This window comes from Calidris pugnax, unplaced genomic scaffold (genome assembly GCF_001431845.1).
Source record: "Calidris pugnax isolate Ruff unplaced genomic scaffold, ASM143184v1 scaffold332, whole genome shotgun sequence".
NCBI lineage: Eukaryota > Metazoa > Chordata > Aves > Charadriiformes > Scolopacidae > Calidris > Calidris pugnax.
The window spans coordinates 151102-173256 of NW_015091053.1; the positions used below are offsets into that span (position 1 = coordinate 151102).

The 22155-nt window shown below is 51.4% G+C and overlaps 1 protein-coding gene across 3 annotated transcripts in view; it reads right to left on the minus strand.

The window, feature by feature from the left end:
- The window catches only part of MORC2 (MORC family CW-type zinc finger 2), a 70394-nt gene that overhangs the window by 42316 nt on the left and 5923 nt on the right, over positions 1 to 22155 (minus strand). For 2 of the 3 annotated variants that reach the window (XM_014956622.1, XM_014956625.1), the window contains exon 3: positions 21247 to 21281. The gene's annotated coding sequence lies outside the window, so the exon portion shown is untranslated. Of the gene's footprint in view, positions 1 to 16032; positions 16068 to 21246; positions 21282 to 22155 lie in introns of all 3 variants that reach the window. The other variant, XM_014956621.1, reaches the window with a different exon arrangement.

Sequence of the window (22155 nt, forward strand, 5' to 3'; positions counted from 1 at the left end):
TCAGATTTTTGTCACAGAATGACTAAGAACTTTTCCTGCACTTTAAACTGTATGCAAATATATGCTATGTGAGTATATTGTAAAAGCAGGTTTCTTAAGCATCCAGTATAAACAGCTGCTCACTTTACCTGACCTCAGCTGAAGGCTGATTTAAGTGCTTGCCTGAGTTATTTGTAAAGGTATTGCTTTTTGAAAGACAATAGGCACTGGGGCACAGGACAAACAGTAGAATCATAAGTTGGAAAAGACCCTTAAGATCATTGAGTGAAACCATAAACCTAACACTGCTAAGTCTACCACTGAACCGTGTCCTGAAACATATGTCTTTTAAATGTGTGTAGATGGTGACTCAGCTACTTCCCTGAGCAGCCTGTTCCAATGCTCAATAACCCTTTGCTGTGGTTTCACCCCAGCCTGGTGCAGTTCTCTCCTTTCCCTCAGGACAGGAAGAAGGGGGGGGAAAAGGAGGGGAAAGGAAGGGGGGAAAAGGAGGGGAAAGGAAGGGGGGAAAAGGAGGGGAAAGGAAAGGGAAAAAAAAAATGTGGGCTTTGATAAAGACAGTTTAATAGGACAGTATCAGAAAAGGAAAATAGCAATAATAATGACACAAGTCACTCTCACCACCTGGTAAACTGGTGAATTTACTGTCCCAAGCAGTGACCATGATTCCCGCCCCCAGCCAGTCCCCACTTATATACTGAGCATGACATCTATGGTACAGAATATTCCATTGGTCATTCCCTTGCTCTGTCTGTGCTCCTCCTCAGCTTCCATGGGAAGCAGAAAAAAGACCTTCAATACTATAAATATCACCTAGCAACAACTATAACAATATGCATTATTGACATTCCATTCATACCAAATCTGAAACAAGGCTGCCACTAAAGAAAATTAACTCTATCCCTGCTGAAACAAGGACACCCTTTCAATGAAGAAATTGTTCCTAATATCCAATCTGAACCTCCCCTGGCACAACTTGAGGCCTTTTCCTCTTGTCCCATCTCCTGTTCCTTGGGAGAAGAGACCGACCCCCAATGGCTACACCCTCCTTTCAGGGAGTTGTAGAGAGCGAGAAGGTCTCCCCTCAGCCTCCTTTTCTCCAGGCTGAACACCCCCAGCTCCCTCAGCCGTTCCTCATAAGACTTATTCTCCAGACCCCTCACCAGCTCCATTGCCCTTCTCTGGACACGCTCTAGCACCTCAATGTCTTTCTTGTCATGCAGGGCCCAAAACTGGACACAGTATTGGGAATAAACAAGGGGGGGAAAGGAGGGGAAAGGAAGGGGGGGAAAGGAGGGGAAAGGAAGGGGGGGAAAGGAGGGGAAAGGAAGGGGGGGAAAGGAGGGGAAAGGAAGGGGGGGAAAGGAGGGGAAAGGAAGGGGGGGAAAGGAGGGGAAAGGAAGGGGGGGAAAGGAGGGGAAAGGAAGGGGGGGAAAGGAGGGGAAAGGAAGGGGGGGAAAGGAGGGGAAAGGAAGGGGGGGAAAGGAGGGGAAAGGAAGGGGGGGAAAGGAGGGGAAAGGAAGGGGGGGAAAGGAGGGGAAAGGAAGGGGGGGAAAGGAGGGGAAAGGAAGGGGGGGAAAGGAGGGGAAAGGAAGGGGGGGAAAGGAGGGGAAAGGAAGGGGGGGAAAGGAGGGGAAAGGAAGGGGGGGAAAGGAGGGGAAAGGAAGGGGGGGAAAGGAGGGGAAAGGAAGGGGGGGAAAGGAGGGGAAAGGAAGGGGGGGAAAGGAGGGGAAAGGAAGGGGGGGAAAGGAGGGGAAAGGAAGGGGGGGAAAGGAGGGGAAAGGAAGGGGGGGAAAGGAGGGGAAAGGAAGGGGGGGAAAGGAGGGGAAAGGAAGGGGGGGAAAGGAGGGGAAAGGAAGGGGGGGAAAGGAGGGGAAAGGAAGGGGGGGAAAGGAGGGGAAAGGAAGGGGGGGAAAGGAGGGGAAAGGAAGGGGGGGAAAGGAGGGGAAAGGAAGGGGGGGAAAGGAGGGGAAAGGAAGGGGGGGAAAGGAGGGGAAAGGAAGGGGGGGAAAGGAGGGGAAAGGAAGGGGGGGAAAGGAGGGGAAAGGAAGGGGGGGAAAGGAGGGGAAAGGAAGGGGGGGAAAGGAGGGGAAAGGAAGGGGGGGAAAGGAGGGGAAAGGAAGGGGGGGAAAGGAGGGGAAAGGAAGGGGGGGAAAGGAGGGGAAAGGAAGGGGGGGAAAGGAGGGGAAAGGAAGGGGGGGAAAGGAGGGGAAAGGAAGGGGGGGAAAGGAGGGGAAAGGAAGGGGGGGAAAGGAGGGGAAAGGAAGGGGGGGAAAGGAGGGGAAAGGAAGGGGGGGAAAGGAGGGGAAAGGAAGGGGGGGAAAGGAGGGGAAAGGAAGGGGGGGAAAGGAGGGGAAAGGAAGGGGGGGAAAGGAGGGGAAAGGAAGGGGGGGAAAGGAGGGGAAAGGAAGGGGGGGAAAGGAGGGGAAAGGAAGGGGGGGAAAGGAGGGGAAAGGAAGGGGGGGAAAGGAGGGGAAAGGAAGGGGGGGAAAGGAGGGGAAAGGAAGGGGGGGAAAGGAGGGGAAAGGAAGGGGGGGAAAGGAGGGGAAAGGAAGGGGGGGAAAGGAGGGGAAAGGAAGGGGGGGAAAGGAGGGGAAAGGAAGGGGGGGAAAGGAGGGGAAAGGAAGGGGGGGAAAGGAGGGGAAAGGAAGGGGGGGAAAGGAGGGGAAAGGAAGGGGGGGAAAGGAGGGGAAAGGAAGGGGGGGAAAGGAGGGGAAAGGAAGGGGGGGAAAGGAGGGGAAAGGAAGGGGGGGAAAGGAGGGGAAAGGAAGGGGGGGAAAGGAGGGGAAAGGAAGGGGGGGAAAGGAGGGGAAAGGAAGGGGGGGAAAGGAGGGGAAAGGAAGGGGGGGAAAGGAGGGGAAAGGAAGGGGGGGAAAGGAGGGGAAAGGAAGGGGGGGAAAGGAGGGGAAAGGAAGGGGGGGAAAGGAGGGGAAAGGAAGGGGGGGAAAGGAGGGGAAAGGAAGGGGGGGAAAGGAGGGGAAAGGAAGGGGGGGAAAGGAGGGGAAAGGAAGGGGGGGAAAGGAGGGGAAAGGAAGGGGGGGAAAGGAGGGGAAAGGAAGGGGGGGAAAGGAGGGGAAAGGAAGGGGGGGAAAGGAGGGGAAAGGAAGGGGGGGAAAGGAGGGGAAAGGAAGGGGGGGAAAGGAGGGGAAAGGAAGGGGGGGAAAGGAGGGGAAAGGAAGGGGGGGAAAGGAGGGGAAAGGAAGGGGGGGAAAGGAGGGGAAAGGAAGGGGGGGAAAGGAGGGGAAAGGAAGGGGGGGAAAGGAGGGGAAAGGAAGGGGGGGAAAGGAGGGGAAAGGAAGGGGGGGAAAGGAGGGGAAAGGAAGGGGGGGAAAGGAGGGGAAAGGAAGGGGGGGAAAGGAGGGGAAAGGAAGGGGGGGAAAGGAGGGGAAAGGAAGGGGGGGAAAGGAGGGGAAAGGAAGGGGGGGAAAGGAGGGGAAAGGAAGGGGGGGAAAGGAGGGGAAAGGAAGGGGGGGAAAGGAGGGGAAAGGAAGGGGGGGAAAGGAGGGGAAAGGAAGGGGGGGAAAGGAGGGGAAAGGAAGGGGGGGAAAGGAGGGGAAAGGAAGGGGGGGAAAGGAGGGGAAAGGAAGGGGGGGAAAGGAGGGGAAAGGAAGGGGGGGAAAGGAGGGGAAAGGAAGGGGGGGAAAGGAGGGGAAAGGAAGGGGGGGAAAGGAGGGGAAAGGAAGGGGGGGAAAGGAGGGGAAAGGAAGGGGGGGAAAGGAGGGGAAAGGAAGGGGGGGAAAGGAGGGGAAAGGAAGGGGGGGAAAGGAGGGGAAAGGAAGGGGGGGAAAGGAGGGGAAAGGAAGGGGGGGAAAGGAGGGGAAAGGAAGGGGGGGAAAGGAGGGGAAAGGAAGGGGGGGAAAGGAGGGGAAAGGAAGGGGGGGAAAGGAGGGGAAAGGAAGGGGGGGAAAGGAGGGGAAAGGAAGGGGGGGAAAGGAGGGGAAAGGAAGGGGGGGAAAGGAGGGGAAAGGAAGGGGGGGAAAGGAGGGGAAAGGAAGGGGGGGAAAGGAGGGGAAAGGAAGGGGGGGAAAGGAGGGGAAAGGAAGGGGGGGAAAGGAGGGGAAAGGAAGGGGGGGAAAGGAGGGGAAAGGAAGGGGGGGAAAGGAGGGGAAAGGAAGGGGGGGAAAGGAGGGGAAAGGAAGGGGGGGAAAGGAGGGGAAAGGAAGGGGGGGAAAGGAGGGGAAAGGAAGGGGGGGAAAGGAGGGGAAAGGAAGGGGGGGAAAGGAGGGGAAAGGAAGGGGGGGAAAGGAGGGGAAAGGAAGGGGGGGAAAGGAGGGGAAAGGAAGGGGGGGAAAGGAGGGGAAAGGAAGGGGGGGAAAGGAGGGGAAAGGAAGGGGGGGAAAGGAGGGGAAAGGAAGGGGGGGAAAGGAGGGGAAAGGAAGGGGGGGAAAGGAGGGGAAAGGAAGGGGGGGAAAGGAGGGGAAAGGAAGGGGGGGAAAGGAGGGGAAAGGAAGGGGGGGAAAGGAGGGGAAAGGAAGGGGGGGAAAGGAGGGGAAAGGAAGGGGGGGAAAGGAGGGGAAAGGAAGGGGGGGAAAGGAGGGGAAAGGAAGGGGGGGAAAGGAGGGGAAAGGAAGGGGGGGAAAGGAGGGGAAAGGAAGGGGGGGAAAGGAGGGGAAAGGAAGGGGGGGAAAGGAGGGGAAAGGAAGGGGGGGAAAGGAGGGGAAAGGAAGGGGGGGAAAGGAGGGGAAAGGAAGGGGGGGAAAGGAGGGGAAAGGAAGGGGGGGAAAGGAGGGGAAAGGAAGGGGGGGAAAGGAGGGGAAAGGAAGGGGGGGAAAGGAGGGGAAAGGAAGGGGGGGAAAGGAGGGGAAAGGAAGGGGGGGAAAGGAGGGGAAAGGAAGGGGGGGAAAGGAGGGGAAAGGAAGGGGGGGAAAGGAGGGGAAAGGAAGGGGGGGAAAGGAGGGGAAAGGAAGGGGGGGAAAGGAGGGGAAAGGAAGGGGGGGAAAGGAGGGGAAAGGAAGGGGGGGAAAGGAGGGGAAAGGAAGGGGGGGAAAGGAGGGGAAAGGAAGGGGGGGAAAGGAGGGGAAAGGAAGGGGGGGAAAGGAGGGGAAAGGAAGGGGGGGAAAGGAGGGGAAAGGAAGGGGGGGAAAGGAGGGGAAAGGAAGGGGGGGAAAGGAGGGGAAAGGAAGGGGGGGAAAGGAGGGGAAAGGAAGGGGGGGAAAGGAGGGGAAAGGAAGGGGGGGAAAGGAGGGGAAAGGAAGGGGGGGAAAGGAGGGGAAAGGAAGGGGGGGAAAGGAGGGGAAAGGAAGGGGGGGAAAGGAGGGGAAAGGAAGGGGGGGAAAGGAGGGGAAAGGAAGGGGGGGAAAGGAGGGGAAAGGAAGGGGGGGAAAGGAGGGGAAAGGAAGGGGGGGAAAGGAGGGGAAAGGAAGGGGGGGAAAGGAGGGGAAAGGAAGGGGGGGAAAGGAGGGGAAAGGAAGGGGGGGAAAGGAGGGGAAAGGAAGGGGGGGAAAGGAGGGGAAAGGAAGGGGGGGAAAGGAGGGGAAAGGAAGGGGGGGAAAGGAGGGGAAAGGAAGGGGGGGAAAGGAGGGGAAAGGAAGGGGGGGAAAGGAGGGGAAAGGAAGGGGGGGAAAGGAGGGGAAAGGAAGGGGGGGAAAGGAGGGGAAAGGAAGGGGGGGAAAGGAGGGGAAAGGAAGGGGGGGAAAGGAGGGGAAAGGAAGGGGGGGAAAGGAGGGGAAAGGAAGGGGGGGAAAGGAGGGGAAAGGAAGGGGGGGAAAGGAGGGGAAAGGAAGGGGGGGAAAGGAGGGGAAAGGAAGGGGGGGAAAGGAGGGGAAAGGAAGGGGGGGAAAGGAGGGGAAAGGAAGGGGGGGAAAGGAGGGGAAAGGAAGGGGGGGAAAGGAGGGGAAAGGAAGGGGGGGAAAGGAGGGGAAAGGAAGGGGGGGAAAGGAGGGGAAAGGAAGGGGGGGAAAGGAGGGGAAAGGAAGGGGGGGAAAGGAGGGGAAAGGAAGGGGGGGAAAGGAGGGGAAAGGAAGGGGGGGAAAGGAGGGGAAAGGAAGGGGGGGAAAGGAGGGGAAAGGAAGGGGGGGAAAGGAGGGGAAAGGAAGGGGGGGAAAGGAGGGGAAAGGAAGGGGGGGAAAGGAGGGGAAAGGAAGGGGGGGAAAGGAGGGGAAAGGAAGGGGGGGAAAGGAGGGGAAAGGAAGGGGGGGAAAGGAGGGGAAAGGAAGGGGGGGAAAGGAGGGGAAAGGAAGGGGGGGAAAGGAGGGGAAAGGAAGGGGGGGAAAGGAGGGGAAAGGAAGGGGGGGAAAGGAGGGGAAAGGAAGGGGGGGAAAGGAGGGGAAAGGAAGGGGGGGAAAGGAGGGGAAAGGAAGGGGGGGAAAGGAGGGGAAAGGAAGGGGGGGAAAGGAGGGGAAAGGAAGGGGGGGAAAGGAGGGGAAAGGAAGGGGGGGAAAGGAGGGGAAAGGAAGGGGGGGAAAGGAGGGGAAAGGAAGGGGGGGAAAGGAGGGGAAAGGAAGGGGGGGAAAGGAGGGGAAAGGAAGGGGGGGAAAGGAGGGGAAAGGAAGGGGGGGAAAGGAGGGGAAAGGAAGGGGGGGAAAGGAGGGGAAAGGAAGGGGGGGAAAGGAGGGGAAAGGAAGGGGGGGAAAGGAGGGGAAAGGAAGGGGGGGAAAGGAGGGGAAAGGAAGGGGGGGAAAGGAGGGGAAAGGAAGGGGGGGAAAGGAGGGGAAAGGAAGGGGGGGAAAGGAGGGGAAAGGAAGGGGGGAAAAGGAGGGGAAAGGAAAGGGAAAAAAAAAATGTGGGCTTTGATAAAGACAGTTTAATAGGACAGTATCAGAAAAGGAAAATAGCAATAATAATGACACAAGTCACTCTCACCACCTGGTAAACTGGTGAATTTACTGTCCCAAGCAGTGACCATGATTCCCGCCCCCAGCCAGTCCCCACTTATATACTGAGCATGACATCTATGGTACAGAATATTCCATTGGTCATTCCCTTGCTCTGTCTGTGCTCCTCCTCAGCTTCCATGGGAAGCAGAAAAAAGACCTTCAATACTATAAATATCACCTAGCAACAACTATAACAATATGCATTATTGACATTCCATTCATACCAAATCTGAAACAAGGCTGCCACTAAAGAAAATTAACTCTATCCCTGCTGAAACAAGGACACCCTTTCAATGAAGAAATTGTTCCTAATATCCAATCTGAACCTCCCCTGGCACAACTTGAGGCCTTTTCCTCTTGTCCCATCTCCTGTTCCTTGGGAGAAGAGACCGACCCCCAATGGCTACACCCTCCTTTCAGGGAGTTGTAGAGAGCGAGAAGGTCTCCCCTCAGCCTCCTTTTCTCCAGGCTGAACACCCCCAGCTCCCTCAGCCGTTCCTCATAAGACTTATTCTCCAGACCCCTCACCAGCTCCATTGCCCTTCTCTGGACACGCTCTAGCACCTCAATGTCTTTCTTGTCATGCAGGGCCCAAAACTGGACACAGTATTGGGAATAAACACCTCCACTCTTATTCTACCAGTTACAACACACATTTCATAGAATCATAGAATGGTTTGGGTTGGAAGGGACCTTAAAGATCATCGAGTTCCAACTCCCCTGCCCTGGGCAGGGACACCTCCCACTAGACCAGGTTGCCCAAAGCCCCATCCAGCCTGGCCTTGAACACCTCCAGGGATGGGGCATCCACAAGCTCCCTGGGCAACCTGTTCCAGTGTCTCACCACCCTCACTGTAAAGAATTTCTTTCTAGTATCTAATCTAAATCTCCCCTCTTCCAGTTTAAAACCATTACCCCTTGTCCTATCATTACACTTCCTGACAAAGAGTCCCTCTCTGGCTCTCCTGTAGGCTCCCTTCAGATATTGAAAGGCCGCTATAAGGTCTCCCCGGAGCCTTCTCTTCTCCAGGCTGAACAACCCCAGCTGTCTCAGCCTGTCCTCATAGGAGATCATTGGGAACCTGAGGCAGTATGGGCTGGATGAGGGGACAGTGAGGTGGATTGAGAACTGGCTGTGTGACAGGACTCAAAGGGTAATGATTAATGGAGCAGGTTCAAGTTGGAAGCCTGTAACCAGTGGCGTCCCCCAGGTGTCAATACTGGGTCCAGTGCTGTTCAATATATTCATCAGTGACCTGGATGAGGGGACAGAGTGTATCCTCAGCAAGTTTGCTGATGATACCAAACTGGGAGGGGTGTCTGACACCCTGGAGGCCTGTGCTGCCATCCAGCGAGACTTGGACAGGCTGGTGTGACTTGGCTTGGTTAAACTTCATGCGATTTGCAGGAGCCCATCTCTCAAGCCTGTCCAGGTCCCTCTGGATGGCATCCCTTCCCTCCAGCGTGTCGACCGCACCATCGAGTTTGGTGTCATTGGCAAACTTGCTGAGGGTGCACTCTATCCCACTGCCCATGCCTCCAACTAAGATGTTCAACAGCACTGGTCCCAGTACAGACCCCTGAGGAACACCACTCGTCACTGGCTGCCAATTGGACATTGAGCCATTGACCACAACCCTTTGGGTGTGGCCAGCCAGCCAGCTCCTTATTCACTGAGTTTCTAATTTTGAGACCAGGATGTCATGCGGGACAGTGTCGAACACTTTGCATAAGTCCAGGTAGACAACATCTGTTGCTCTGCCCTTGTCCACCAAGCATGTGGCAGTTATCATAAAAGGCCACCAAATTTTTGATTCTTGCTGAAGCAAGGCGGGGGGCCAGCAGGACCGCCACCCTGGACTTCCGAAGGGCAGACTTTGGCCTCTTCAGGAGCATGGTTGGGGGTGTCCCTCGGGAGACAGTCCTTGAGGGCAAGGGTGCCCAGGAAGGCTGGTTGTACTTCAAGGAGGCACTCTTAAAGGTGCAGGATAAAGCCATACCCAAGTCCCAAAAATCAAGCAGGAAGGGAAAAAGACCAGCCTGGCTAAATAGAGAGCTTTGGCTGGAACTCAGGAACAAAAAGGTTTAAAATCTTTGGAAAAGGGGCCTGGCAGGCAAGAAGAAATACCAGGAAGCAGTGAGGATATGCAGGGGGAAAATTAGAAGGACCAAGGCTCAAGCTGAGCTCATCTTGGCCACTAAAGTTAACAATAACAAAAAGGGTTTTTTTCAGTATGTTAACAGTAAGAGAAAGATTAGGGATAATGTGGGCCCACTGATGAATGAGGTGGGCACCCTAGTAGTGGAAGACACGGAGAAAGCAGAGTTGCTGAATGCCTTCTTTTCTTCAGTCTTCACTGTTAGGACTGCCCCTCAGGAATCTGTGGCCTTGGAGGCAACGGGGAGGGTATGGAGAGAGGAAGTTTTTCCTCTAGTAGATGAGGACCAGGTTCGGGACCACTTGGCCAAACTGGACATTCATAAGTCCATGGGCCCTGATGGGATGCACCCGCGAGTGCTGAGAGAGCTGGCAGATGTTATCCCTGGGCTACTCTCTATCATCTTTGAAAAGTCATGGAGAACAGGAGAGGTGCCTGAAGACTGGAGGAAGGCCAACATCACTCCAGTCTTCAAAAAGGGCAAGGAGGAGGATCCTGGGAACTACAGACCAGTTAGTCTCACCTCCGTCCCTGGGAAGGTAATGGAGAGACTCATTCTAGATGTCATCTCCAAACAACAAGTGGAAGTGGGCAACATGGGTTTACCAAGGGTAAATCATGTTTGACCAATCTGATAGCCTTCTATGACATTATAACTGGTTGGTTGCATGAGGGGAGAGCAGCAGATGTCATCTACCTTGACTTCAGCAAGGTTTTTGACACTGTCTCCCATAACATCCTCATTGGGAAACTAAGGCAGTATGGGCTGGATGAGGGGACAGTGAGGTGGATTGAGAACTGGCTGTGTGACAGGACTCAAAGGGTAATGATTAATGGAGCAGGTTCAAGTTGGAAGCCTGTAACCAGTGGCGTCCCCCAGGTGTCAATACTGGGTCCAGTGCTGTTCAATATATTCATCAGTGACCTGGATGAGGGGACAGAGTGTATCCTCAGCAAGTTTGCTGATGATACCAAACTGGGAGGGGTGTCTGACACCCTGGAGGCCTGTGCTGCCATCCAGCGAGACTTGGACAGGCTGGAGAGCTGGGCAAGGAAGAACCTCATGAGGTTCAACAGGGAAAAGTGCAGGATCCTGCACCTGGGGAAGAAAAATGTCAGGCACCAGTACAGGTTAGGGGTGGACCTGCTGGAGGCAACTTCTGAAGAGAAAGATCTAGGGGTCCTGGTGGACAGCAAAATGACAATGAACAAGCAGTGTGCTCTTGTGGCCAGGAAGGCCAACGGAATCCTGGGCTGCATAGGGAAGAGTGTGGCCAGCAGGTCAAGGGAAGTCATTCTCCCCCTCTACTCTGCACTGGTGAGGCCACAACTGGAATACTGCATCCAGTTCTGGCCTTCAAGAGGGACAGGGAACTACTGGAGAGAGTCCAGCGACGCTCAGCAGCTCTCTGCACAAGTGGAGCCCAGACCCACACTGTAATCAAGTGATGAAGGGTTCTGCTGCCTCGGTGAGTCAGGGATGAGTGAGGATGAGCCCGCTACAGCCTGTTCCATTTGATGTCCCAGCTTCTGCTTTCCCTCAGCATGTTGAGCAGGATGATTGAAGTGGGGCTTAAGCATTTCAGCCTATTGCCAAGTCTGTCCTTTACCTTCACAACATAAGCACGTAACCAAGATCTTTTTATACCACCACCTTACTACGTGCAGAACATCAACCTAACTCTAGATCCAACCGTGATGTCTCAAAGAGTCCTCTCCCTGTTTTACAGCCCACCAGAGACCACAAACCCACCACGGGCTATGTTTCTGCTGCCTCGTCTTCCCCTCAGCGCCTGGTGCCAGACTGTAGTCATGCAACTAAAAACCTGAGTTCAGTCACCAACCTGTAAGACAGCTGGTTTGAATCCAGGATTCTAGATTGGACATCATGGGGTTGATCCTGAAGGACTGAGAGCCCTGAAGGACTTTCTTGACAGACTGAGAGAGTTGGGGTTGTTGATCCTGCAGAAAAGAAGGCTCTGGGGAGACCTTATAGCAGCTTTTTAGTCCCTGAAGTGGGTTACAGGAGAGATGGGGAGGGAATCTTGATCAGGCAGTAGAGCCATAGGATGAAGGGTAATGGTTTTAAACTGAAAGAGGGGAAATTTAGATTAGACATGAGGAAGAAAATCTTTGGTGTGCGGGTGGTGAGACACTGGAACTGGTTGCCCAGAGATGTTGTGGATGCCCCATCCTTGGAGGGGTTCAAGGCCAGGCTGGATGGGGCTTGGAGCAACCTGGTCTGGTGGGAGTTGTCCCTGCCCATGCCAAGTGTGTTGGAACTCAATGATCTTTAAGGTCCTTTAAAACCTGAACCATTCTATGATTCAAGTCTAGAAGGACTCTCTTGCTCTTTGCAGGTATAGTTGTGCTCTTGTGCATCATTGTACTATGTTGGGAAAAGATGTTTCTCGTATGGGTGGATCATGCCTAAGAGCCAACACCAGCAAACTGTGCTTGAATTCCTACCTCTTTCAGCATCCCCAGACCTTTCCCATCACCTACCCACACTGGATCCACACTGTCACGACTTCACAGCATGTGTCAGAGCATTGCTCTGCACTGTCGCAGCCAGAAGAAATAACACCTTCTCCTGGTGACTCCCATCACATCCACCTGTGCAATCTGGCCACCCTGCACACCCGGTAGCCTCAGAATTGCCCAGAGAGGAGCACGGTGCAAGTTTTCCCCAGAAACTCCATGCTTTCAAAGGGAAGGAAAGTAAGAAAACGTGTGTGAGAGATGGACACCTGGAATGTATAACAAATGGCTCTACTGCCGTGTGTCTGACAACCCAGCCTGCCGGGGGTCACTCATGGCGCCACAGCAATTTTTCAGCGTTTAACCCATCCCTTCCAGCCGTGCACAGAGGAGGGGAAATTCATACATCACGTGCCGACAGCTTTTTCCTTGCTGCTGGAGCTTTAGTTGAGATCCCCAGCAAAGCCACAGGTCAGGGAATGCTTTCCTGTGCCTCATGGAGTGAAGGACAGGCTCGGTAGGGTATCAAGCTGGACTAGGAGCTCCTCCTCGTGTGTTTTAGGCAAATAGTGCCTGAGGACCTCCTTTTAATGAATGGTTAAAGCAGCAAAACAATGAGGTAGGGACCATTTCTAGGGTCGTCTGAAGTCCTGGTCCTTCTGTTTCTTATGAGTTGGTTCTGGGTGGATCCTTGCTCAACTCCAAACCTATCTCCAGAGCCAGGTTGCTCTCCTCACTGGGTAGACAACTACTGTGGAGGGACCTGAGGCTGCCTGATGTGGTTCTTGGTGTTCAGCAGGGACAAAAACCTCAGGAGGAGGGGAACTGAGCTTATTCTCTGACTTTTTGGCTGGAGTGAGCTTGGGCCGGGAAGGGCAGTGAGAGTGAGATTAAAATAATTCCTGCTCTGTTATTCCTTTGCCCCCCCAGATTCCCTTTCCTAGTGCACATTATGAAGGAGCTGAGCTGTGAAAATCAAGATAAGGCATACTTTGAGTATGGCTTTTATTGTTATTTGTGTTGGAGTTGGGGTGAAATGCTGACTTAGGTAGTTGGGAAGCTCTAGCTCTGACCAAAACCCTGTGCATCAGTGATGTGAGGGCCTGAAAACTACCATGTAAGCACATTTTATCCTTTACTTATGACCTATGAGAGAGTTTGCCTGATGAAGGCTGTGCGTCCAGCTCAGCAAGACTTGGACAGGCTGGAGAGCTGGGCAAGGAAGAACCTCATGAGGTTCAACAGGGAAAAGTGCAGGATCCTGCACCTGGGGAAGAAAAATGTCAGGCACCAGTACAGGTTAGGGGTGGACCTGCTGGAGGCAACTTCTGAAGAGAAAGATCTAGGGGTCCTGGTGGACAGCAAAATGACAATGAACAAGCAGTGTGCTCTTGTGGCCAGGAAGGCCAACGGAATCCTGGGCTGCATAGGGAAGAGTGTGGCCAGCAGGTCAAGGGAAGTCATTCTCCCCCTCTACTCTGCACTGGTGAGGCCACAACTGGAATACTGCATCCAGTTCTGGCCTTCAAGAGGGACAGGGAACTACTGGAGAGAGTCCAGCGACGGGCAACAAAGATGATTCAAGGATTGGAGCATCTCCCTTATGAAGAAAGACTGACAGAGCTGGGACTCTTTAGTCTGGAGAAGAGAAGGCTGAGGGGAGACCTTATCAATGCCTACAAGTATCTCAAGGGTGGGTTGAAGGAGGATGGAGCCAGACTCTTTTCAGTGGTTCCCAGTGAGAGGACGAGGGGCAATGGGCACAAGTTGGAACATAAGAGGTTCCACTCAAATATGAGGAAAAACTTCTTCACAGTGAGGGTGACAGAGCCCTGGAACAGGCTGCCCAGGGAGGTCGTGGAATCTCCTTCTTTGGAGATTTTCAAGATCCGCCTGGATGCTCCTGAGTAACATGCTCTGACAAGCTCTAGGCAATCCTGCTTCAGCAGGGGAGTTGGTCCCTTCCAACTCTAAAAATTCAGTGAAATTCAGTGATATTTGTCAGGCACGATTTGCCCTTGGTGAAGCCATGTTGGCTGTCTCCAATCACCTCTTTATTTTCCATGTACCTTAGCAGAGATTCCAGGAGGATATGCTCCATAATCCTTCCAGGCACAGAGGTGAGACTGACTGGCCTATAGTTCCCTGGGTCTTCTTTTTTTCCTTTTTTGAATATCAGGGTTATGTTCCCCTTTTCCCAGTCTGCAGGAACTTTGCCAGACTGCCACGATTTCTCAAATTTGATGGAAAGCGGCTTAGCAACTTCATCCACCAGCTCCCTCAGGACCCATGGATGGATTTCATCAGGTCCAATGGACTTATTCCCCTTCAGGTTCCTTAAGAGGTCTCACATCTGATTTTCTTGTACTGTGGGCGATTCTTCATTTGCAGAGCCCCTGTTTTTGCCTTCCATGACTTGGGCAGTACGGTTTGAGCCCTTGCCAATGAAGACTCAGGCAAAGAAGTTGTTCAGTAGCTCAGTCTTATCCATATCTTGGGTGGCCAGGTCTCCTGTTTCCTTCCAGAGAGGGCCCACAACTTCCCTAGTCTTGCCTTTGTCCCTGACATATCTATAGAAGTTTTTTCATTACCTTTGATGTGTCCCGGGCTAGATTTAGTTCTGCTTGGGCTTTTGCTTGCCTGATCTTGTTCCTGACAACTCGGGCCATTTCTCTGTATTCTGCCCATTCTACCCGGCCCTGCTTCCACCCTCTCTAGGCCTCCTTTTTGGTCCTAAGCTTGTCCAGCAGTTCCTTATTCATCCACACAGGCCTGCTGGCTATTTTGCCTCACTACTTCTTTTTTGGGATGCACCTCTCCTGCGCTTGGAGGAGGCGATCCTTGAATACCAACCAGCCCTCTTGGGCCCCTCTCCCCTCCAGTTCTTTTTCCCATGCTATCCTCCCAATCAGATCTCTTAGGAGACCAAAGTCTGCTCTTCTGAAGTCCAGGGTAGCGAGCTTGCTGCACACCCTCCTCATTGCCCTGTGAATCTTGAACTCCTCTATTTCACGATCACTGCAGCCGAGGCTACCCTTGAACTTGACATTCCCCACCATTCCCTCCTTGTTAGTAAGGACAAGGTCTAGCACAGCTCCTTTCCTCGTTGGTTGCTCGATCATTTGAAGAAGAAAGTTATCATCATCATTACCTTTGATGTGTCCCGGGCTAGATTTAGTTCTGCTTGGGCTTTTGCTTGCCTGATCTTGTTCCTGACAACTCGGGCCATTTCTCTGTATTCTGCCCATTCTACCCGGCCCTGCTTCCACCCTCTCTAGGCCTCCTTTTTGGTCCTAAGCTTGTCCAGCAGTTCCTTATTCATCCACACAGGCCTGCTGGCTATTTTGCCTCACTACTTCTTTTTTGGGATGCACCTCTCCTGCGCTTGGAGGAGGCGATCCTTGAATACCAACCAGCCCTCTTGGGCCCCTCTCCCCTCCAGTTCTTTTTCCCATGCTATCCTCCCAATCAGATCTCTTAGGAGACCAAAGTCTGCTCTTCTGAAGTCCAGGGTAGCGAGCTTGCTGCACACCCTCCTCATTGCCCTGTGAATCTTGAACTCCTCTATTTCACGATCACTGCAGCCGAGGCTACCCTTGAACTTGACATTCCCCACCATTCCCTCCTTGTTAGTAAGGACAAGGTCTAGCACAGCTCCTTTCCTCGTTGGTTGCTCGATCATTTGAAGAAGAAAGTTATCATCAATGCATTCTAAGAACTTTCTTGATTTCTTGTGTCCTGCTGTGTTGTCCTTCCAACAGATATCGGGGTGGTTGAAGTCCCCCATGAGGACCAGGGTGTGAGAGCACGATGCTGCTCCCATCTGTCTACGGAGGGCCTCATCCTCCTGGTGACTCTGATCAGGTGGTGTCTGTAGCAGACTCCTACTGTAACATCACCTGCCCCTGTGGTCCCTTTAATCCTGACCCATAAGCTCTCTGTCAGGTCTTCATCCATCCCCAGGTGGAACTCCACACACTCTAGCTGGTCGTTGACATACAGGGCAACACCCCCTCCCCGTCTACCCATTCTGTCCTTCCTGAAGAGTCTGTAACCCTCCATTCCAACACTCCAGTCATAAGAGCCATCCCACCACATCTCAGTAATGCCAATAAGATCGTAGCCCTGGAGGCGTGTGCACATTTCTAACTCCTCTTGCTTGTTCTCCATGCTGTGTGCATTTGTGTAAAGGCACTTCAGCTGGGCGCCCAGTGGGGCTGACTTACTGGCTGGAATGGCTCCATTTCCTTTGTGTTGCTCTTCAGGTGGCCTTCCTTCATGGTGTTTTGTCTGTGATTCCCAGATTCCCTTTGCCTCAGGAGCCTCAAGGACAGGTCTGATGTTATCACCCCCTTCCCATCTAGTTTAAAGACTTGTCAATCAACCCTGCCATCTCTCGGGCCAGAACTGTCTTTCCCTTTTCAGAGAGGCATCTCCCATTTCCTGTTAACAAGCCCGGTGCCATATGGGCCAACCCACTATCAAAGTACCCAAAGTTATGGTGGTACAGCCTGTTAACTCCAAGTTAACTACTGACTTAACTGTTGACATGCAAGGAAGCAGCAGGAGTAACTTACCAGTATAAATGTCTATTCTTGTGGCATCTGCATCCCTACAAAGCAATAAAAACACAATTAGTATTCAAATCTCAAATAGAAATGAAGCTAAAATCCAGGCACATGCAATAATTTCCAAAATTAATTGGCTGCACAGATCGAAATCCAGAAGTCAGTCTTCTGGACTGACTTGTTGGTCAACACATACAGATAAGTTCAAAGACATATTGTTCTACTTTTTGCCCACTTGAACCCATACTCCAGCACAAGACATTGCTGCCACACAACTAAACCTAGTTACAGCTAGCATCACAGGCTTTTTAAAAAGTCATATTAAGGGAGGCTGAGGAAATCAAATAAACACATACATCTAAGCTCCCTCCTGTACAAAACAAGCAATACCTACATTTTTTTCTGTCAAACTGCTTATGAAAAGTTTAGTAACTCCACATAAAACTCCATCCAAATACATTCAAGTTGTCACAGGAAATTGCATCCTTACAAGATCATTTAAGTAAAGCCCTTCATACACCGTGCATCCTCCTCTGTGTTTGAAAAAGCAGCATACATAGGACTACTGTTCTCTTCCCAAAACCAATTTTTAATATTTTTTTTCATGTAGACCATCACGTACCCTTGGTTTGCTGATCAGAAGAGTGCAGTTGTAGTGCTGTAATAAAACCCCACTTCCCAATGCCAAAGTCACTTTGTCTTGTCTTTGTATCTCCAGCCAAGCACGCTACCTCCTTCCCCAGCGGCCAACCTCTTTTGACAGAGGAAGAATCAAGAGGTTGAACAGAAAACCACCCACTGATCAATCTCAAAGACGCTACATTTAACTATGTTGTAGCAAAAGTGAAAACGGAAATTAGGAGCGCACATGGCTGATTCCCTACACAGAAATCTCCCAGCTTCAGCTCCCGCACTTATGAACTGCATAGTGTGATAATTTTTTATCAAACATGAATTATCTCAAAATATTTCCATAATGCCACATCAGAATATTTTGTGAAGCTCAGGAGGTAAATATGCAAGGTTTGAGACACAGCTGTAGTCCATATTCCCAAATGCAACCATGAGAAGTGTGGCCTTTAAACCTGTGATTTCCAAATACCAAGTCTCCTCTCCAGTGTCATATTGCTCAAACTGTTCTTGCTCTATTTTTCAGCATCCCGCTTCTGATTTCATTTTCATCCTATCATCATGCTTGATCCTGAGTCAAGGATTATCAAGTATCTTAAGAGTCCCAGCTCCAGTAATCACTATTTTACTAACTTATTTAAACAAAACTGCAGACTTATTTTTTTCCTTAAATCTATCTTGTGTCTTCTAACCATTTCCTTTCCAATATGAGTTGTTTTATGATTCAGTCAAACTTACCTTTTCAGGAATAATACTTTTTTTTTCAGCACGGTGCAAGTTTTCCCCAGAAACTCCATGCTTTCAAAGGGAAGGAAAGTAAGAAAACGTGTGTGAGAGATGGACACCTGGAATGTATAACAAATGGCTCTACTGCCGTGTGTCTGACAACCCAGCCTGCCGGGGGTCACTCATGGCGCCACAGCAATTTTTCAGCGTTTAACCCATCCCTTCCAGCCGTGCACAGAGGAGGGGAAATTCATACATCACGTGCCGACAGCTTTTTCCTTGCTGCTGGAGCTTTAGTTGAGATCCCCAGCAAAGCCACAGGTCAGGGAATGCTTTCCTGTGCCTCATGGAGTGAAGGACAGGCTCGGTAGGGTATCAAGCTGGACTAGGAGCTCCTCCTCGTGTGTTTTAGGCAAATAGTGCCTGAGGACCTCCTTTTAATGAATGGTTAAAGCAGCAAAACAATGAGGTAGGGACCATTTCTAGGGTCGTCTGAAGTCCTGGTCCTTCTGTTTCTTATGAGTTGGTTCTGGGTGGATCCTTGCTCAACTCCAAACCTATCTCCAGAGCCAGGTTGCTCTCCTCACTGGGTAGACAACTACTGTGGAGGGACCTGAGGCTGCCTGATGTGGTTCTTGGTGTTCAGCAGGGACAAAAACCTCAGGAGGAGGGGAACTGAGCTTATTCTCTGACTTTTTGGCTGGAGTGAGCTTGGGCCGGGAAGGGCAGTGAGAGTGAGATTAAAATAATTCCTGCTCTGTTATTCCTTTGCCCCCCCAGATTCCCTTTCCTAGTGCACATTATGAAGGAGCTGAGCTGTGAAAATCAAGATAAGGCATACTTTGAGTATGGCTTTTATTGTTATTTGTGTTGGAGTTGGGGTGAAATGCTGACTTAGGTAGTTGGGAAGCTCTAGCTCTGACCAAAACCCTGTGCATCAGTGATGTGAGGGCCTGAAAACTACCATGTAAGCACATTTTATCCTTTACTTATGACCTATGAGAGAGTTTGCCTGATGAAGGCTGTGCGTCCAGCTCAGCAAGACTTGGACAGGCTGGAGAGCTGGGCAAGGAAGAACCTCATGAGGTTCAACAGGGAAAAGTGCAGGATCCTGCACCTGGGGAAGAAAAATGTCAGGCACCAGTACAGGTTAGGGGTGGACCTGCTGGAGGCAACTTCTGAAGAGAAAGATCTAGGGGTCCTGGTGGACAGCAAAATGACAATGAACAAGCAGTGTGCTCTTGTGGCCAGGAAGGCCAACGGAATCCTGGGCTGCATAGGGAAGAGTGTGGCCAGCAGGTCAAGGGAAGTCATTCTCCCCCTCTACTCTGCACTGGTGAGGCCACAACTGGAATACTGCATCCAGTTCTGGCCTTCAAGAGGGACAGGGAACTACTGGAGAGAGTCCAGCGACGGGCAACAAAGATGATTCAAGGATTGGAGCATCTCCCTTATGAAGAAAGACTGACAGAGCTGGGACTCTTTAGTCTGGAGAAGAGAAGGCTGAGGGGAGACCTTATCAATGCCTACAAGTATCTCAAGGGTGGGTTGAAGGAGGATGGAGCCAGACTCTTTTCAGTGGTTCCCAGTGAGAGGACGAGGGGCAATGGGCACAAGTTGGAACATAAGAGGTTCCACTCAAATATGAGGAAAAACTTCTTCACAGTGAGGGTGACAGAGCCCTGGAACAGGCTGCCCAGGGAGGTCGTGGAATCTCCTTCTTTGGAGATTTTCAAGATCCGCCTGGATGCTCCTGAGTAACATGCTCTGACAAGCTCTAGGCAATCCTGCTTCAGCAGGGGAGTTGGTCCCTTCCAACTCTAAAAATTCAGTGAAATTCAGTGATATTTGTCAGGCACGATTTGCCCTTGGTGAAGCCATGTTGGCTGTCTCCAATCACCTCTTTATTTTCCATGTACCTTAGCAGAGATTCCAGGAGGATATGCTCCATAATCCTTCCAGGCACAGAGGTGAGACTGACTGGCCTATAGTTCCCTGGGTCTTCTTTTTTTCCTTTTTTGAATATCAGGGTTATGTTCCCCTTTTCCCAGTCTGCAGGAACTTTGCCAGACTGCCACGATTTCTCAAATTTGATGGAAAGCGGCTTAGCAACTTCATCCACCAGCTCCCTCAGGACCCATGGATGGATTTCATCAGGTCCAATGGACTTATTCCCCTTCAGGTTCCTTAAGAGGTCTCACATCTGATTTTCTTGTACTGTGGGCGATTCTTCATTTGCAGAGCCCCTGTTTTTGCCTTCCATGACTTGGGCAGTACGGTTTGAGCCCTTGCCAATGAAGACTCAGGCAAAGAAGTTGTTCAGTAGCTCAGTCTTATCCATATCTTGGGTGGCCAGGTCTCCTGTTTCCTTCCAGAGAGGGCCCACAACTTCCCTAGTCTTGCCTTTGTCCCTGACATATCTATAGAAGTTTTTTCATTATCTTTGATGTGTCCCGGGCTAGATTTAGTTCTGCTTGGGCTTTTGCTTGCCTGATCTTGTTCCTGACAACTCGGGCCATTTCTCTGTATTCTGCCCATTCTACCCGGCCCTGCTTCCACCCTCTCTAGGCCTCCTTTTTGGTCCTAAGCTTGTCCAGCAGTTCCTTATTCATCCACACAGGCCTGCTGGCTATTTTGCCTCACTACTTCTTTTTTGGGATGCACCTCTCCTGCGCTTGGAGGAGGCGATCCTTGAATACCAACCAGCCCTCTTGGGCCCCTCTCCCCTCCAGTTCTTTTTCCCATGCTATCCTCCCAATCAGATCTCTTAGGAGACCAAAGTCTGCTCTTCTGAAGTCCAGGGTAGCGAGCTTGCTGCACACCCTCCTCATTGCCCTGTGAATCTTGAACTCCTCTATTTCACGATCACTGCAGCCGAGGCTACCCTTGAACTTGACATTCCCCACCATTCCCTCCTTGTTAGTAAGGACAAGGTCTAGCACAGCTCCTTTCCTCGTTGGTTGCTCGATCATTTGAAGAAGAAAGTTATCATCAATGCATTCTAAGAACTTTCTTGATTTCTTGTGTCCTGCTGTGTTGTCCTTCCAACAGATATCGGGGTGGTTGAAGTCCCCCATGAGGACCAGGGTGTGAGAGCACGATGCTGCTCCCATCTGTCTACGGAGGGCCTCATCCTCCTGGTGACTCTGATCAGGTGGTGTCTGTAGCAGACTCCTACTGTAACATCACCTGCCCCTGTGGTCCCTTTAATCCTGACCCATAAGCTCTCTGTCAGGTCTTCATCCATCCCCAGGTGGAACTCCACACACTCTAGCTGGTCGTTGACATACAGGGCAACACCCCCTCCCCGTCTACCCATTCTGTCCTTCCTGAAGAGTCTGTAACCCTCCATTCCAACACTCCAGTCATAAGAGCCATCCCACCACATCTCAGTAATGCCAATAAGATCGTAGCCCTGGAGGCGTGTGCACATTTCTAACTCCTCTTGCTTGTTCTCCATGCTGTGTGCATTTGTGTAAAGGCACTTCAGCTGGGCGCCCAGTGGGGCTGACTTACTGGCTGGAATGGCTCCATTTCCTTTGTGTTGCTCTTCAGGTGGCCTTCCTTCATGGTGTTTTGTCTGTGATTCCCAGATTCCCTTTGCCTCAGGAGCCTCAAGGACAGGTCTGATGTTATCACCCCCTTCCCATCTAGTTTAAAGACTTGTCAATCAACCCTGCCATCTCTCGGGCCAGAACTGTCTTTCCCTTTTCAGAGAGGCATCTCCCATTTCCTGTTAACAAGCCCGGTGCCATATGGGCCAACCCACTATCAAAGTACCCAAAGTTATGGTGGTACAGCCTGTTAACTCCAAGTTAACTACTGACTTAACTGTTGACATGCAAGGAAGCAGCAGGAGTAACTTACCAGTATAAATGTCTATTCTTGTGGCATCTGCATCCCTACAAAGCAATAAAAACACAATTAGTATTCAAATCTCAAATAGAAATGAAGCTAAAATCCAGGCACATGCAATAATTTCCAAAATTAATTGGCTGCACAGATCGAAATCCAGAAGTCAGTCTTCTGGACTGACTTGTTGGTCAACACATACAGATAAGTTCAAAGACATATTGTTCTACTTTTTGCCCACTTGAACCCATACTCCAGCACAAGACATTGCTGCCACACAACTAAACCTAGTTACAGCTAGCATCACAGGCTTTTTAAAAAGTCATATTAAGGGAGGCTGAGGAAATCAAATAAACACATACATCTAAGCTCCCTCCTGTACAAAACAAGCAATACCTACATTTTTTTCTGTCAAACTGCTTATGAAAAGTTTAGTAACTCCACATAAAACTCCATCCAAATACATTCAAGTTGTCACAGGAAATTGCATCCTTACAAGATCATTTAAGTAAAGCCCTTCATACACCGTGCATCCTCCTCTGTGTTTGAAAAAGCAGCATACATAGGACTACTGTTCTCTTCCCAAAACCAATTTTTAATATTTTTTTTCATGTAGACCATCACGTACCCTTGGTTTGCTGATCAGAAGAGTGCAGTTGTAGTGCTGTAATAAAACCCCACTTCCCAATGCCAAAGTCACTTTGTCTTGTCTTTGTATCTCCAGCCAAGCACGCTACCTCCTTCCCCAGCGGCCAACCTCTTTTGACAGAGGAAGAATCAAGAGGTTGAACAGAAAACCACCCACTGATCAATCTCAAAGACGCTACATTTAACTATGTTGTAGCAAAAGTGAAAACGGAAATTAGGAGCGCACATGGCTGATTCCCTACACAGAAATCTCCCAGCTTCAGCTCCCGCACTTAT